The 15,751-nt window shown below is 41.9% G+C and overlaps 1 protein-coding gene across 7 annotated transcripts in view; it reads right to left on the minus strand.

Moving 5' to 3' along the window:
* Positions 1 to 15,751, minus strand: part of MAP3K4 (mitogen-activated protein kinase kinase kinase 4) — a 464,119-nt gene that overhangs the window by 282,171 nt on the left and 166,197 nt on the right. The window lies entirely within an intron of this gene.

Genomic DNA, 15,751 nt, shown 5'->3' on the forward strand with positions numbered 1-15,751 from the left:
TGAGTGGCAGTGCCACATTTTTGTGCATATACCTTAACCCCTAAATTAACAAAAGCCTTAGCACACAAAAATTAGTGCTCCTCCATGCAGTCCCATGATAATCAAGGCATTAGCTGTTACTGCCCAATGCATGTTTTCTTCATGCTGGAAATGTAACTCCTGGTCAGATATGGAGTAAAATTTCTGGGGCTGAACCTGAAATTTACGATTGTGGGGGTTTAAAGCATATAATACATATGACGAGGGTGGTGGAGGGAATAAAGTTGTAAGGTTTGCCTAAAACACCCAATATCCTTGCACCAGCCCTGGCCCAGAGCCAGATGCAAACAGTGCACATGGAAAAACCACAGCAGCGCCAGAAGCCACATGCAGAAAGGAAACAAAGACAGCAGGAGACTGGGAGTGAGATGAGCGACCTATTCCCCAAATTGTTTAACAGAGTCTGACTGTTTACTGTCCCGTGACAGGGAAAATGCCATCTGCCTCCCATGGTACAGGGAGCAGCTCCGGTGTCCCCCAAGAGAACCCAGATTTATATCCCAGATACACCGCCTGAAAATTTTCACTCTTTGGCCTACAATCTCATTCATTGTGGCAATAAATCTCACTCACTAGCATCTGTGATTGTATGGAATATTCAGACTTAAAAATATTTAACTCAGAACCACATTACAAACATGTATCGTTAGCATTTTTACCTTCCTCCAGCCCACTAATAAATTTGTGAGCCTTCTGCAAGAGCCCTAAGTCAGTAGCAATAAATGTATTTTGTAAACAACATTCACCAAAATAAAATCACACTATTTTGTTTTTTAAGCTTGCTCCTAGATAGCCGCTCCCTTGTTAAGCCTGGGTGATCCCACACTGATCACCGTCAGAGATGCATTAGTGCCACCCTGGTACATCCAAGCACAAAGGGGCTGATGCAATAAAATGCGCAATGAAAACGGGAGCTAGTACTGAGCGCCTGTTGTCTTACCAAGTGCGTACAGCCACATCCCCTGGGTGCCCAATGCAATATTTAAATGAGGCAACGTTGAAAGGGGCGCGCTAAAGGAATATTGTGCGTAAGCAGTGCTCAATAGTTTATTAAAATAGGCACGCGATTGCAACAGGTGCTCAATTATGAGCGCCCATTTTCTCCCACTTCTTTTTGTTATAATTCACGTCAACAACCTCAGCAAAATATTAAGCACCTCTTGCTATGGACTTCTAAATTGTGTGGCCATGAGGAAAGCGGGTTTCTTTTAATCAAGTCAAAATATCCACTAAAAGCAGTAAATTAAAGTGTTACAATGATACTAAGGAGGACACACTTATCACAACACAGAGAACCTTTCTCCCCCCCCCCCCCCCCCCCATGAGCCCTTGACTGCAAATTGACTTTTCTCCACCTCCGAGGCTGGAGCTAAATTTGCCACGTTAAATTGTGTTGGGCCCCTAGCGCTTTACTGCATCAGGGGATAATATCCGATGCCCTCGTCTACATGCAATTTACATCTGACAGGTGCTATCAGGTACACATTTGTGTGGGCATGTTTTGGACGCGCTAATTTCCTTATTGCATTCAGGTGCTAGTCTAGTGCATCCAAAACATGCGCTAGGCTGAGTGCACTTTATTCGATCGGCCCCAAAGTGTGAATATTTTTCAAGAGTGATCTCAGGAGTATGTGAGAATTAAGGGGGGAAAAAACCATAGTGTGTAAAAAAAAAAAAAAAAAAAAAATCATTGCTTTACCCAGAAAATAAAGACAAAAAAAAAGTTATATTTGCAGAAAACAAGTTCAAGAAATAAAAACAGAGGGAAAACTATAAACTGGTAACTTTATAGTTTGATAACTACGGGTCTGATTCACTAAGGGGTAGATTTTCAAAGGGGTAGATTTTCAAAGGGATATGCGCGTAACCCCCGAAAAGCTGCCCCAAGCTGCCCCTACACGCACCGAGCCTATCTTACAGCGGGCACAAGCCCCGGGACGCGCGTATGTCCTGGGGCTTTCAGAAATGGGTCCGGGAGCAGGGCGTTCGAGTCCTCTGGCATGGTTCGCCCGCCGGCAGGCGTAACTTTTGAAACAAAAGTAGGCAGGGGGATTTAGTTAGGGCTGGGGGGTGGGTTAGACAGCGAAAGGGAGGGGAAGGTGGGGGGAGCGGTTGAAAAGTTCCCTCCGAGGCCACTCAGATTTCGGCGCGACCTCAGAGGGAACGGAGGCAGCCTGCGCGGCTTGGCGGGCGTATATTTTAAAATCTGCCCCTAAGTTTTTGCATGGACAAAGAATGGGAGAAAAACCTTAGTAACACTATTGTTTTGACTCCAAGACTGCACCTCCCTCCCCCACTTCCCAAAGATTGCCCTGAATTTTTCTGGTCTGTAAAGATTTAAGGTACTGTATAGAAAAAAAAAAAGAGGAAGGGCTAAAATGTTTGGAAATATTTTAGCCCTCCAGCTGCAGCTTAGCATCTGATCCTTCCCTGCAATTATACAGTATAGTGTATAACTTTATGAGGCTCCAAAGGGACAGACTTAAGAGTAATATCACAAAATATTTCTTCACAGAAAGGGTGGTGGATGCATTTAACAACTTCTCAGTGGAGGTGATAAGAGGCATCAACAAAAATTAGGAGACAGCCGCTTAGCGGCACTGGATCCAGTTAGAGGGAGACAGCCGCAGGCACCAGCTAGCTACCCATCTCAACCAACCTGATTGTCAGGGGCCTTAAAACGCAGCGGGCAGCAGCATGCCACGGGCATGCCTAAAATGCACATCAATGGGGTGTGCCCCTCATGCCAAATTTTTCCTCTTCATTACTGTGAAATTGGAAGAAATGAACTTTCCATCACAGAACTCAACTCCCAATCAGGGTCCTATAGATCAGCATGTAATTAGATCCAGCTCAACACTGCAGGGGGAACTGAATACCGAATCAGAAAATGCCTGATTCGTCCAGAGGTAAGACCTCCTTCACCTATCCCTCAGGCTCCTTTTCCTAATGGTCTTGAGGTTCTACCATTGTTATGCACGTCAGTAGATGGTAATAATTCTAAGCCTCCATTGCCTTTAACAGAGGGTTTCTTCTTTGGGTACCACAGTTTCCACATCTGCAGCTGGAGGAATTCACTGTGTTATTCCTGATCCTCTTCATACTGGAGATGGCATTCGTTGGGTTACATCTGCTAAACCTTCTGAAATTTCTTTAAAAAATTTGGAGAATTGTTTCATGCAGCACATCTTTAGTATCTAAATCTGTGTCACAGTTATGCTAGCTTTCAACTGGTATGTCATCAAAATTGATGGAGGTAGATAGACTGGGACTAATTGAGTCCAGTTTAGCACCTCATTCTGGTACAACCTCCAAAATTCAACCTCCAAAATTCAATCTTCATTAGTATCAGGAATAAAAGATTGAGTTCACTATAAATATGAGCTCCTTGGAAATAGACTTAAGATCTAAGAATCTGCACTTGCTGACCTTTGGAAAAAACTCCCTGGATGTCTGAACTTGAATTATTCAGAAAATATATTAGGTTTTGCAATTTGCTAATGATAAATCTCTCTCTTTCTAATCATTATATTTCTGACAAGAGAAGAACTTCTGGAGCTTCAGAGTGGGGCCACAGATGTTTTGGCTCCCTTTCGGGCTGATTCAGTAAAGTCCGCAGGAGAGCGGGCCACTCACCTGTGCGCGCGATTCAGTATTTAAATTAGGTCCGGCGGTAGAAACGGACAAAAGGAGGCGCTAGGGACACTAACGCATCCCTAGCGCCTCCTTTTGGCCCAGAGCGGCGGCTGTCAGTGGGTTTGACAGCCGACTCTCAATTTTGCCGGCGTCGTTTCTCGAGCCCGCTGACAGCCATGGGCTCGGAAACCGGACACCGGCAAAATTGAGCATTCGGTTTTCAACCCGACAGCCGCTGGCTGACTTCAAAATTATTTTTTTTTACACCCTTCGGGACCTCCGACTTAATATCGCCACGATTCGGCCGCCGGACCGAGGCTGCCTCTACTCCGCGCCCGAGGATTCGGGGGCTAAGTCCCTGCCGCGAATCGGCCACCGGACCAAGGCTCACCTCCGAGGGACCACGGAAATCACCTCGGGAAACTCAACTGGGGGAGGGACCCGAGGGTATCACCGCAGGAGTGCAGGGCTCGTCTTCAGGTAGGATTCTTCTTTAAATTTCGGTTTTGTTCTTTAATTTGGTCTAACGCTCTGAAAGCGTGCAGATAGTCCCTAACTGCTATGGAGACGGAAAATACTGAGGAGCTGCACTTCCTGCAGGGGTATATGTACTAGGGACTGCGTCAGATTGAAATCTGATCCGTCTCCAACTGCTAACAGGAGTACACTATACTCATTGGTCCTGAGTCCATCTGCTACACGCTAGGAAAGCATTTTTTCTGCTTTTCTGTGCACTTTCCTAGTGCCCGAAGAAATTAGCGCCTACCCCTTTGGGTAGGCGCTAATTTCTGAAAGTAAAATGTGTGGCTTGGTTGCACATTTTACTTATTGAATCACGCGCGAATATCTAATAGGGCCCTCAACATGCATTTGCATGTTGAGGGCGCTATTAGGTTCGGCGGGTTGGACACACGTTTTCCACCCCTTACTGAATAAGGGGTAAGGGAAAACGCACGTCCAATGGCAGGTTAACTGTACTGTATCGGCCCGTTTGATAGCTCCGATATTTCTCTCTCTCTCTCTCTCCAGGCTTCCAATGACAATATTTCTACTAGGTCTGCTTTTGTAGTTTCTTTTGTTTCAGCCAGTGATAAAGTGCTCTTTTTCCAACAATATTTTAAATATAGTGAGTCTTCATTCTGTGGTCATGTTGTACAAGTGTTTCCCGATATTTCAAAGGAAATACACATTAAAAGGAAGGCATTTCTTCAGTTAAAACCTTGTGTGCTTGCAATTGGGGATTCTTTTTTCTTAAAATTGTCAATGTCTTATGAAATATGAAAGGAAAAAATTTATTTTTCTTGAATCAAAACATTTAGAAACCTGTATTGTAGATAAATCTTGATTTCACTTTTTCCCTTGAATGGGTCAGTAGCTTGTTCCCTTGTAATGAGGATTTGTTCTATTCAGATGGGTATGTAAAGTATGAATAAAAACCCTAATTTTTTTTGTTTTATATCATGTATTGACTAAAACATAATAAAAATTTAAGAAAAAATGCAAGAAAGTAATGGACAAGTATAGAGGATCATTAATTGCCAAGTGTGGGAAAAGTCAGGTCAACTGTAGTCTATGGCACTATACAGGAAGTAAGCTGGACAGTTTAGAGGAATCCATATCTGCAATTATTCTATGCATCTATGTTTTTCTAATGATGAAGGAGTAACAATAAAAGTTGCATGTGCGAAAAACCCCATCAGCGAAGATACTAAACATCTCCAACTATTCATAAATTCAACAGTTGAAAGTTGGTAACCGTACCTCCCATCTCCAAACAATTTTTCAGCAAGTCCTAGCTAGGTTTAATTCAAAATATCCTACCAATCCATTTGTAAAACCTACAGCAAACATTGCACCAAGGTGATTAAGAAAAATCTGTACTGGCTACAGTTTAAAAAGACCACTCCTTTCTGCATGTGCTTGATTTTGCAGTTTATATTATACTTGTCAATATTTTAAATATGTTCATGTGATGACTTAATTTTGTATTTTTTTGTATTACTTTTTATGTGGTTCATGTGACTGTTACTCGCCTAAAATGGTTAGCACTGCAATAAAATAAAATAACCTTCCAGTAATGCTCAATCATCACTAGATGGTGTCTGTTTTTTCTGTGTGTTTATATTTCTCCAATTTAAGGGAACTCAGTTTGCAGAGCATGTGCAGTTTTCATTGTTGTATTGGCTATGTAAGAAACATCAGGGTATGTTATATGTTTGTGTATTTACTTGAGCTTTGCTACTGCAACTCAACTTTATTGTAAACCGCCTTGAAATGAACTTGAAAGTCGGTATATAAGGATATATATAAATAAATAAATAAATAAATCAAGACAAGAGCCATGGGAGACTTTATCAAGTTGCCAAGAAGCTGTGGTCTAATGTCAAGGTAAGTTACATTTCCTTAGTTTGCATGCTCATCTACCCAAGATGTTAAAGAAACAAATTGATGATGGTGTGATATCCTACAAGCAATTAAGCATCTACAGGGGCAGCTAAGATAATATTCTTAGCAGAGCAGACCTGAATAACTGGCCAAATTAAATGGACCAATTACTCTAATCTGCCATCAGGCCTAGAATTTAGGCATAGGCAAACTAGGCAAATACCTAGGGTGCCAAATGTTGAAGGCAATCAAATATCAAGACCAAAAAAAGAGCCTGCTTCTGCATGCTTTAGGACCATGGGCTGGCAGAGTTTCAACAGGATACCATCATGGCACTCTGCCAATGGGCCCAAATCTTAAATACATCTCTGTCTGCCATCATCTACTTTGTTACTGCAAGGGAAGAAAAAATGTTGGAATTTTGGAAGCCTTCCAGTAACATTACAGGAAGATATCTAAGAGGTGCTGCATATTGCCCTTTTCTTTATCAATGAAAAACCTATTAAAGAGGAAAGGTAAAGTGCAATTTGCTCCAAAAGAGTTGACTAGACAAATGGTGATAGGAAAAAAAAAAAAAATAAGGCTGGCTGGAATAAGTCATGTAGGCAATAACAGAAAGGCAAACTCAAGTTAGTAATTTATGCCCTGATGTATCACATCCACATCCAGTGTGAGCTTCTACCAAGACCAGCTATTCCCAGATCAAGTGAAGAGTACATAACAACTCACTGGTTCCATGGATAAATAACCTTTTAAAATACAAAATTCTTCATGTGAATTCGGAGTACACTCAGAGTGGATAGGATAAACAGCTGCATCAAAACAAAACTGTCCTTCTCCAACATACATTTGTCTCCACGCTTCCTTGGGTAACCTCTCATTTAATCTCTCTGAAAAGTCAACTGAAGTATCATTACTAGTTAAATTCTTCAAAATATGTACAAGCCAATTTCTTTATTCTACTGCAGGGGAGGTCAACTCTGTTCCTTGAGAGATAAACAGTCCACAATGAATATGCATGAGCTGGATTAGCATGCACTGGCCTTTGTGGCTCTCAAGGACAAGAGCTGGCCACTCCTGTTCTATGCCATTCTCTTGGGTCTCATTACTCTTAATTTCTTCTATTTTCACACGTTAGGGGGAAAAAGTGTACACCTTTTATTATGATTACATGTGATTTTTTAAACTCTTTCCCCAATGCTAATCAGCAATTGCTTATAATGTGGGAAATATGCGCTTGCCAGCAAGCCATTTCATCAGGGTTTAAACACGTAACTTCCCTTCTCCCTGACCTTTGCCTGAATAAAAGCATCACTTGTGCTTAAGTCTCTGCCTAGGAAAGGATACCTGACTTCATGTATTTCTCTGGCTTATAATTAATCCTGTTAGCCTGAAAGAAGGGCTGGGTTTTCCCTAGTCAGAGGCAGGACAAAGTCAGGAGGTATAGATTTCAGCAGCCAATGAGATGATCCGTGCACACCCCCTGAGCCAAAGCCAATAGTGTAGGGACTCGTCTGTTGCTATGGGAAAGTAGCCAATCATGTAATGACACATCATCTGCCTTTGTATGAATGTACAATAAAAGGAAGAGCCTCGTGAGGGCTCACCCCTTCTCTTCCTGCCTGCCATGAAAGCTGCCTCAAGTGTGTTCTATGCCTCCATATTCAACATCTGGTGAGCCCGACAGTGATGATAAACTCCATGCTTATTTCGGCTGGACATAGCTTAAGGTACGTACCGTTCAACAGATTTGCAATCGTAATATTTTTTAAAAAGTACTTCTTAGTAATTTTTAAAGTATTTCTCAGCAAGTTTGTTCCCCACATTCGTGAGCATGGGCAGTGATTTGACTGTACAGCAGAGGCTACATGCCAGGGAGCTGCAGAAAATAATCAATAATCATTATTTCATCACCAGAAGAAAAATAGCGCAAATCAGCCTGGGGGACTTAGAAAAATTAATAAGTGAAATAGCTTGCCGTTGCCCTTGGTATTCAATGGAGGCTGGAACTCTAAATACCCAGGACTGGATTTTAATCGGCAATTGTCTTCATACGGCTCCCAGAGCTCCCATAAAGCAAAGATTAATCTGGCAAAAATGTACAGAGGCCATCGAACACATAGAAAAAAAAAGTTTAAAGACAGCAGTTTCAAACCATGTGCTTTTAGAAGCAGGCAGACTCAATCAGAATACCCTTCCCCCATCTTATGCTCAGTCTCCCTCAGAGACAGCAAATTCTTTGTATCAGCTCTCCATACCCACACCCAAGCCCATTCACACCTTCCCCACTTCTTTAGAAAAGCAGTCCTTGAGAACAATTGAGCCACAACCTGGCCTGGGTGGGGCGATTAGCATTGAATTTCAGCAGAAAGAAAACCTTACAGAAAAAGAATTGTTGGAAGGACTTCAAGCCTTCCCCATCACAGAAAAGAACCATGAACAAAGGGGGACAGAAAATGAAATAGAACATCTGGGGACACACACTCACATGGCTCCTGTGGCTTCCTCTGCGTCCACCTCAGAGAAAAGGCCCCAGGAAATAGAAAACACTGAGGTCAGAAAAACTAGCCTTCCTCCATCTTGCCTGCAACCCCCTTCCCCCACCAACCACTCCCTGTACCCCCATTTGCCATTGCCTGAGACAGTCATTAATTCTGCATCATCAATTTGTCCAGGTAAATTACCATCTCAAACCACTGCTCCTGGTAACAATTTATGTGCCGCGGTCAGCATGGGATTTCACCTAGAATATGGAAATCTCACAAGGGAGGAATTATTGAAAGGGATTCAAGCCTTTCCCATTACAGAAAGAAACAAAGAACTAGGTGTGGCAGCAATAGAGTTGAGTGCCATGAGCAGTGGCTATGCCCCCAGGTCTTCAAAGAAATCAGCGTGTAAGACCTTGGGCCAGGCAGCTGCACTCCTGCGTTACAAGCAAAGAAAATATCACTATGAAAAAAAAAATGGTTTCTCTTAACAAACAGTACAGATTTGGAAAAAATGGTTTCTCTTAACAAACAGTACAGATTTGGAAAAAATGGTTTCTCTTAGTCTTTGAATTCAGTTACAAAAAATCTGCATACTTTGAGAGTATTTTCCCCCACAAAGTGTATGCGGAACCTTATGTTAAAACTGTACTGAAATTTGAACAATTGCTGTGTGAATTTCCTGTGAAATGTTCACTTTTTGCAAAATTAATTTGGCTCACATTTAAAATGACTCCATTTCTCTGAGATTTAAGTTTATAGCAATTGTTTGAATTGCTAGCGTACAGAACTTATATTTTTACTGTGATTCTCCCTTTCAGGACAAAAGTAAATTAAAATAGAATTTGTCTGCAAGGAATCAGCAAGTCCTCGCCAGCCATTGTCTGTGGTTGATGTTATCTATTGTTAAACAATGCTATCTTTAAGTTCCTATTGACTGAAGGATTAATTCCTTGGGTGCAGTTCTTTTCTTTTGAGAAACACTGCTCCTCCCCCCCCTTTACTGTCTTTCTGTTAACTCTTGCTTGCCACTCATGGGGGAGGGAGGGAGAACTTTTGAAAAGAAAGAAAAAAAACTGGACTTAGTCCTGCAGTTTCTCTCTCTAGTTTCTACTACACTAGCCCTTCCTCTCAATCTGTCTTTAATCTTTTAATACTTTCAAACTTTAGCGTGCAGCAGACAGAGCTGAGCGAATAGCATGTTTAATTTCCTATTCTAATAATTATAAGAAGAAATTCTATTCTGATATTCCACATTGAAAGTAAGCTCAGAGTATTATTGATTGCAACCTGGAACAATAGTTGCAATCTATAAAGTAATGATGGTGTCTCCACTAGGAGGCGCTATGCTATTCTACAAGTTATATTATATTATTGTTTTAATAATTCTGTTGTATAATAGTTTTTATTTTTCAGGCCTACAGACCTTCTGTATTAAGGACACTTCAGTTTTATTTTCTTTTTCACAAAATTTATACAGAATTCTGAACCTTAAAATTTTTACTGATAGAGGTTGCTACATCTAAAGCAATCCCTCCCAAACCTTTTCTTGCAAATCCAAATTGATTTTATTAAATTGAATAATAGAATTGATTTATCCAAGGTTAAAAAAGTAAGAATTTCACTTTAATCCTTACCTTAGTAATTTTTTGCTGTATGCCAGTTTTTAATATTTTCCAGATTTACAGCCTTCCTGCCATGAAGAGATGTGAAGATGGACACTTTGCAGTTTATTTTAACATTTTTCTAACACCTTTTGACTTTTGATCCTTGATCTAATTTTGTTTTTGATAACTTTTTGATAAGATTTTTAGCTCAAATTATGTTTAATATAATGTCTGACATACTTGTCATTTGTGATCCAGCTTACTGCAAATGACTTTTCCTTTAAATGATTAATTTACACTTATTGCTATTTTACTGAATGAAAATTGATCACTGCATAAAAACTTTCTTGATAATGGGGTTACCCTCTGTTCTGAAAACTAATAATGGCTCTATTTACTGCAGCCATTCCTTTACATGAATTTCGTCAATAATTGAACATTAAATACTTATTTGGCATCCCCTACAACACCACAGGGCAAGCCATTGTGGAGAGAGCAAATCATACCCTTAAGAGCTCTGGACCAAACAAAAAGAAAAAGGAGGGATTGCCCCTGTATTTTCCCCTAAACAGGACTGGCTGAACAAAGTATTGTTTAAATCATCCAAACATATCAAATTTAAGACCACAGCCATGAGTAATCATTATGGGACTAGGGTTAGTCACCCACAGCCATCAGTTTTGTATAGAATATTTAATGTCTGGTACGGTCCCGTTCCCTTAAAATGGGGAACGAGGATATGTTTCTCTGCTTGCTTCCACAGGTATCAAGCCGTGGAAAGATGGAAAGGTGTCCAGGTCTACAGGACCCGATCCCCAACTTCTCCATGAGCCTCCACAGCCCTCAGAAGGACAGAGACCGGACTCCTTGCAAAAAGCAGCACCACATGACCTGGGGACAGATCAAGGCCCTATCCAACCAATCTGCACAACTCTTAGAACAGCAAGGCCTTGAGAAAACTCCAGAGAACTTATTAGCCGCCTTTTCTTGCCTGAATGCCAACTCATTAACAATTGTGTTCTGCATCCTCCTCCTTTGCCTTATTTCTCCAGCTATGGCGATTTCAGAACAAGGACTCTGACAGAACAACATGTACATCTTTGATGCACAGAACTTTTCACACCTGTTGAATCGAACAGACTGTTGGATCTGCACACCCATGCCAACCCAAGCCTGCGGAGAACTACTGATGCATGCTGTACCATTTAACCTTACAGTATGGACTAATTATCCTTTACAGAGAGGTTTTCATTAACTCTCCAGTTAATAATACCATACTACACATTGGTAGTTGTATTCAAGAGACTGCCGCTCTTTGTTGTTGGGACTATGATACAGGGGATGGGAAAGGGAATTCAGGTGGGAAATATCCATATTGTAACCGAACATTTGTATTAATCACTGAACACTTACATAATTATACCACATATATGTATGCAATTGGCAGATTTCAGGATGTGCAGTGGGAGACCCAAGCAAGTACAGAAAGTATAGAGGGGATGAAGGATTTACCCTTTGTAGTTATATAGCCCAAATGATAACCAATGACATGTCCACTAATCTGTTAGGAAACATATGGATGTTATGTGGGCGTAGAGCATATATGCACATTCCCCCCAATTGGAGAGACAGATGCACTTTAGGCTACATCCTCCCCTCATACTATGCAGTCAAAAATTTACCCAAAGCAAGGCTCCGTAACAAAAGGGAGGCGATAAATAATCCCATAGAAAAGTATACAGAAACTCAGATAGCTAGAAGCCTGTTTCCCCCAATGGGGACAGATATGAATTACAGAGACTTACACATCCTAGCTAACTGGACGACTGCCATATTTAATCAGACAGTCCATGTATTAAAACTACTCACAACAGAAGTCTCTCAGATTAGAGAAGTAGCATTACAGAACAGCTATACCTTAGACACAATTTTAGGCTTAAAGGGTGGTGTTTGTGCATTAATTGGATCTCATTGCTGTGTGTACATATCAGTTTATAAAGCAAACCTCACACATACCATAGAGCAGATAGAAACCATGGTTGCTGATGCACCATTTTCAGACAGAATACCAACTTCTCCATGGGACTGGCTATGGTCCTGGCTCCCTGATATTTCTGGTCTCAAAAGGGTGATTTCTATTATAATGACCATAATTGTCTTAATTATCTGCCTGTGATGCTGTATTCAGTGCATACCCAACCTCATATCCATACTGAAACCTTGCTCTCAGCCCAGATACAAAGATGTCTTGTAAGATGCCTAATAGGGAATCATGAGCCCTGCAGCGTTGGCACACCACCTGCACCAGCTCTGGGTGATATGGAGATTCAGGAGCTCATCGGCAGCTGGCACACCACGTCGAATCAGTTTTCTTCTCTCCATAATCCCCCTTCCCCTATTTCCAGCCCATACCAAGACATAACAGATTTCAGTAAGGGTCTAAAGCTTTATTGAGCTACCTAAACAAAAACAGAAAGGGTGAGATGTGGGAAATATGCGCTTGCCAGCAAGCCATTTCATCAGGGTTTAAACACGTAACTTCCCTTCTCCCTGACCTTTGCCTGAATAAAAGCATCACTTGTGCTTAAGTCTCTGCCTAGGAAAGGATACCTGACTTCATGTATTTCTCTGGCTTATAATTAATCCTGTTAGCCTGAAAGAAGGGCTGGGTTTTCCCTAGTCAGAGGCAGGACAAAGTCAGGAGGTATAGATTTCAGCAGCCAATGAGATGATCCGTGCACACCCCCTGAGCCAAAGCCAATAGTGTAGGGACTCGTCTGTTGCTATGGGAAAGTAGCCAATCATGTAATGACACATCATCTGCCTTTGTATGAATGTACAATAAAAGGAAGAGCCTCGTGAGGGCTCACCCCTTCTCTTCCTGCCTGCCATGAAAGCTGCCTCAAGTGTGTTCTATGCCTCCATATTCAACATATAAAAACACAAACAATAGCAAAAAAAAAAACAAAAACATATGGCCTACCTATTCTGCCCATCGACATCAACCACTTAGCTCTATAATCTCTACTACACTCAAATATCTCCTGGGCTTATTCCATGTTTTCAAGAATTTAGACATGTCCTTTTCTCCACCACTTCTACTGGAAGGCTTTTCCATGTATCTATCACCTTCTCTGTAAAGAAATATCTTTAGATTACTCCTGAGTCTTCCTCCTTTAACCATCATCATCATCCCATGACCCCTCACTCCAGACCATCCTTTCTGTGCATTGATACCTTTAAGGTTAACTCTACCATATCCCCTATCCTGCCTTTCCTCTAGGGTACACCATGTTGAGATTTTTAGGTCTATCCCCATATTCGTTAGAAAGTAGAGCATTAACTATTTTAGTAGTTACTCTCTAGACCAGTGTTTCCCAACCAGGACCCAAGACACAGCCTCTGAGAGATCAAGTGGCTGCCAAATTAACCTCTCAACATCCAGGTCTGGAGATTGGGACATGGCCTAGATATTGGGATGTCACAACCTGCCACAGGGAGCCTGTGAGAGAGTGTGTGTGTGTGTATGCGTCAGACAGAAGGAGTGTGTGTGTGTGCATGTGTCAGACAGAAGAAGCCTGTGTGTGTGTGTGTGTGTGTGTGTGTGTGTGTGTGTGTGTGTGTGTGTGTCAGACAGACGAAGCATGTGTGCGCGCATAATACAGGGAGCCTATGTGAGGGTATATGTTTGTTTATGGGAGAAACAGAGGAAGCCTGTGTTGGGCCTGTAAGAGAGGGGTCAAACTAGGGGAGTGGAGGACTGGGGAGTGGAAATAGAGTGGAAGGAACTGACAGAGGGGGAAGGGGAAAGATAGTGGAGGAATTGGGGCCTACGAAGGCAGAGTGAGAGAGGATCTGGCCAGGAGAGTAGGGAGATTGGTGGAAGGGACACTCTTATAGTATACTTCTAGGGGAATTCTGCTCAAAATATTTAAAACTCTGCATCTTTGAGTAATAACTTTTCTGTATTACATTTTTAATTAATTACTTAAAATAACACAATACATATCACAGTCTTAACGAATATAAAGTATGCAAAATTTAGCAAAATTTTAAATTCTTGTATGCAGAACTCCCCCATAAGAAGAACTTTAAGTCTATCCCCATATGCTTTAGAACAAAGACCAGTGACCATTTTACCAGCCACCCTCTGGACAGACTCCATCCTGTTTAGATCCTTTTGAAGGTGCAGTCTCCAGAATTGTACACAGTATTCCAAATGAGGTCTCACTAGGGACCTTTACAGGGGCAATATCACCTCCATTTTTTCTCCTGATCATTCCTTTCCCTATACATCCAAGCATATTTCTGGCTTTTACTATCATTTTTATCCACCTGTTTGGCCACCTTAAGATCATCAGATACAATCACCCCAGATCCCACTCTTCCTTTGTGCTTAGAAGAATTTCTCCTCCAATAATGTACCTTTCCCTTGGGTTTTTGCACCCCAAATGCATTACTCTGCATTTTTTAGCTTTATATCTTAGCTGCCAGACTTCAGACCATTCCTTGAGCTTTGTTAGATCCCTCCAAGTTTTCCCCACCTTCTTAGCTGTCCGTTACAAATTTTGGTATCATCGACAAAAAAAGAAATCTTTCCCGGCAATCCTTCCATTTTGTCGTTCACAAAAATGTTGAAAGAACAGGTTCAAGTATTCTTAATACTCTAGGTAGGGGGGGGGGGGGAGAGAGTATTTGGAGCACACAATATATATATATGCTCCATTATCACTACTCAAACACCCAGTCTCCCGAATACACTCCTTTTTATTTGTATCTGACAAACCTCACAGTTGCATACATTTATTTGGTTTCAGTCTTGCTGCCGCAGTCAAACTATTCCCTTGAATTCCTAAGGAATGATTTTGCCATGTTCAAAGCCCAGTGCCATGGGGGGGGGGGGTTAGCTACAGAGTGGCAATGTGAGGGAGCCCTTGTCCAACTCAGCAGGGCAAGAGCCCAAGGACAACCACTCAAGGACAAATATCAGCTCCAATTCTGGACTGGCCTGAATGCTTAAGTGCTCTGAGATCTTACATCTTCCAGAGGTCTGATGCTGTTGAGTACTGAAGACAATTAACAATTAGCCATAACATGGTCAGGATCAAAGCTTTCATAAGAAACCTCATGCCATTCATGAGACATCATGGCTGGTTTCTTTTAAGACTTTCTCTGGATATCACAACCATTAGTCCTGGGGGAATTCTGTGCTACTGAGGAGCACTGAATTCCCGCCCTGCGCAGAATTGCCATTTTCTGTGCAGTATCAAAGATGGAGGCAGCTCCGGCGTTCCATGAGCAGAGCACGTCCCGCTCGCAGCGAAGATAAAGTCCCTGGCATGCCACGAGCAGAGTTCATCCCACTCACAGTGCTCGTCCCGTGAACAGCAAAGGTGAATGCCCCAGCTTACCGCAAGCAGATCTCATTCCGCTTGCGGCGAAGATGAAGGCCCCAGCGTGCAGTGAGTGGAGCAAGTCCCGCTCACAGTGAAGATGAGGGTCCTGGTGAAAATGGAGCAGGCCTCAGTGAAAGTGTGTGTATGAAAGACTGTGAGCCGGGGGAAAGGGGGTGAGAGAGAGCATGTGTGTGGGTGCCCA

This window comes from Rhinatrema bivittatum, chromosome 3, assembly GCF_901001135.1.
Source record: "Rhinatrema bivittatum chromosome 3, aRhiBiv1.1, whole genome shotgun sequence".
NCBI classification, from domain to species: domain Eukaryota; kingdom Metazoa; phylum Chordata; class Amphibia; order Gymnophiona; family Rhinatrematidae; genus Rhinatrema; species Rhinatrema bivittatum.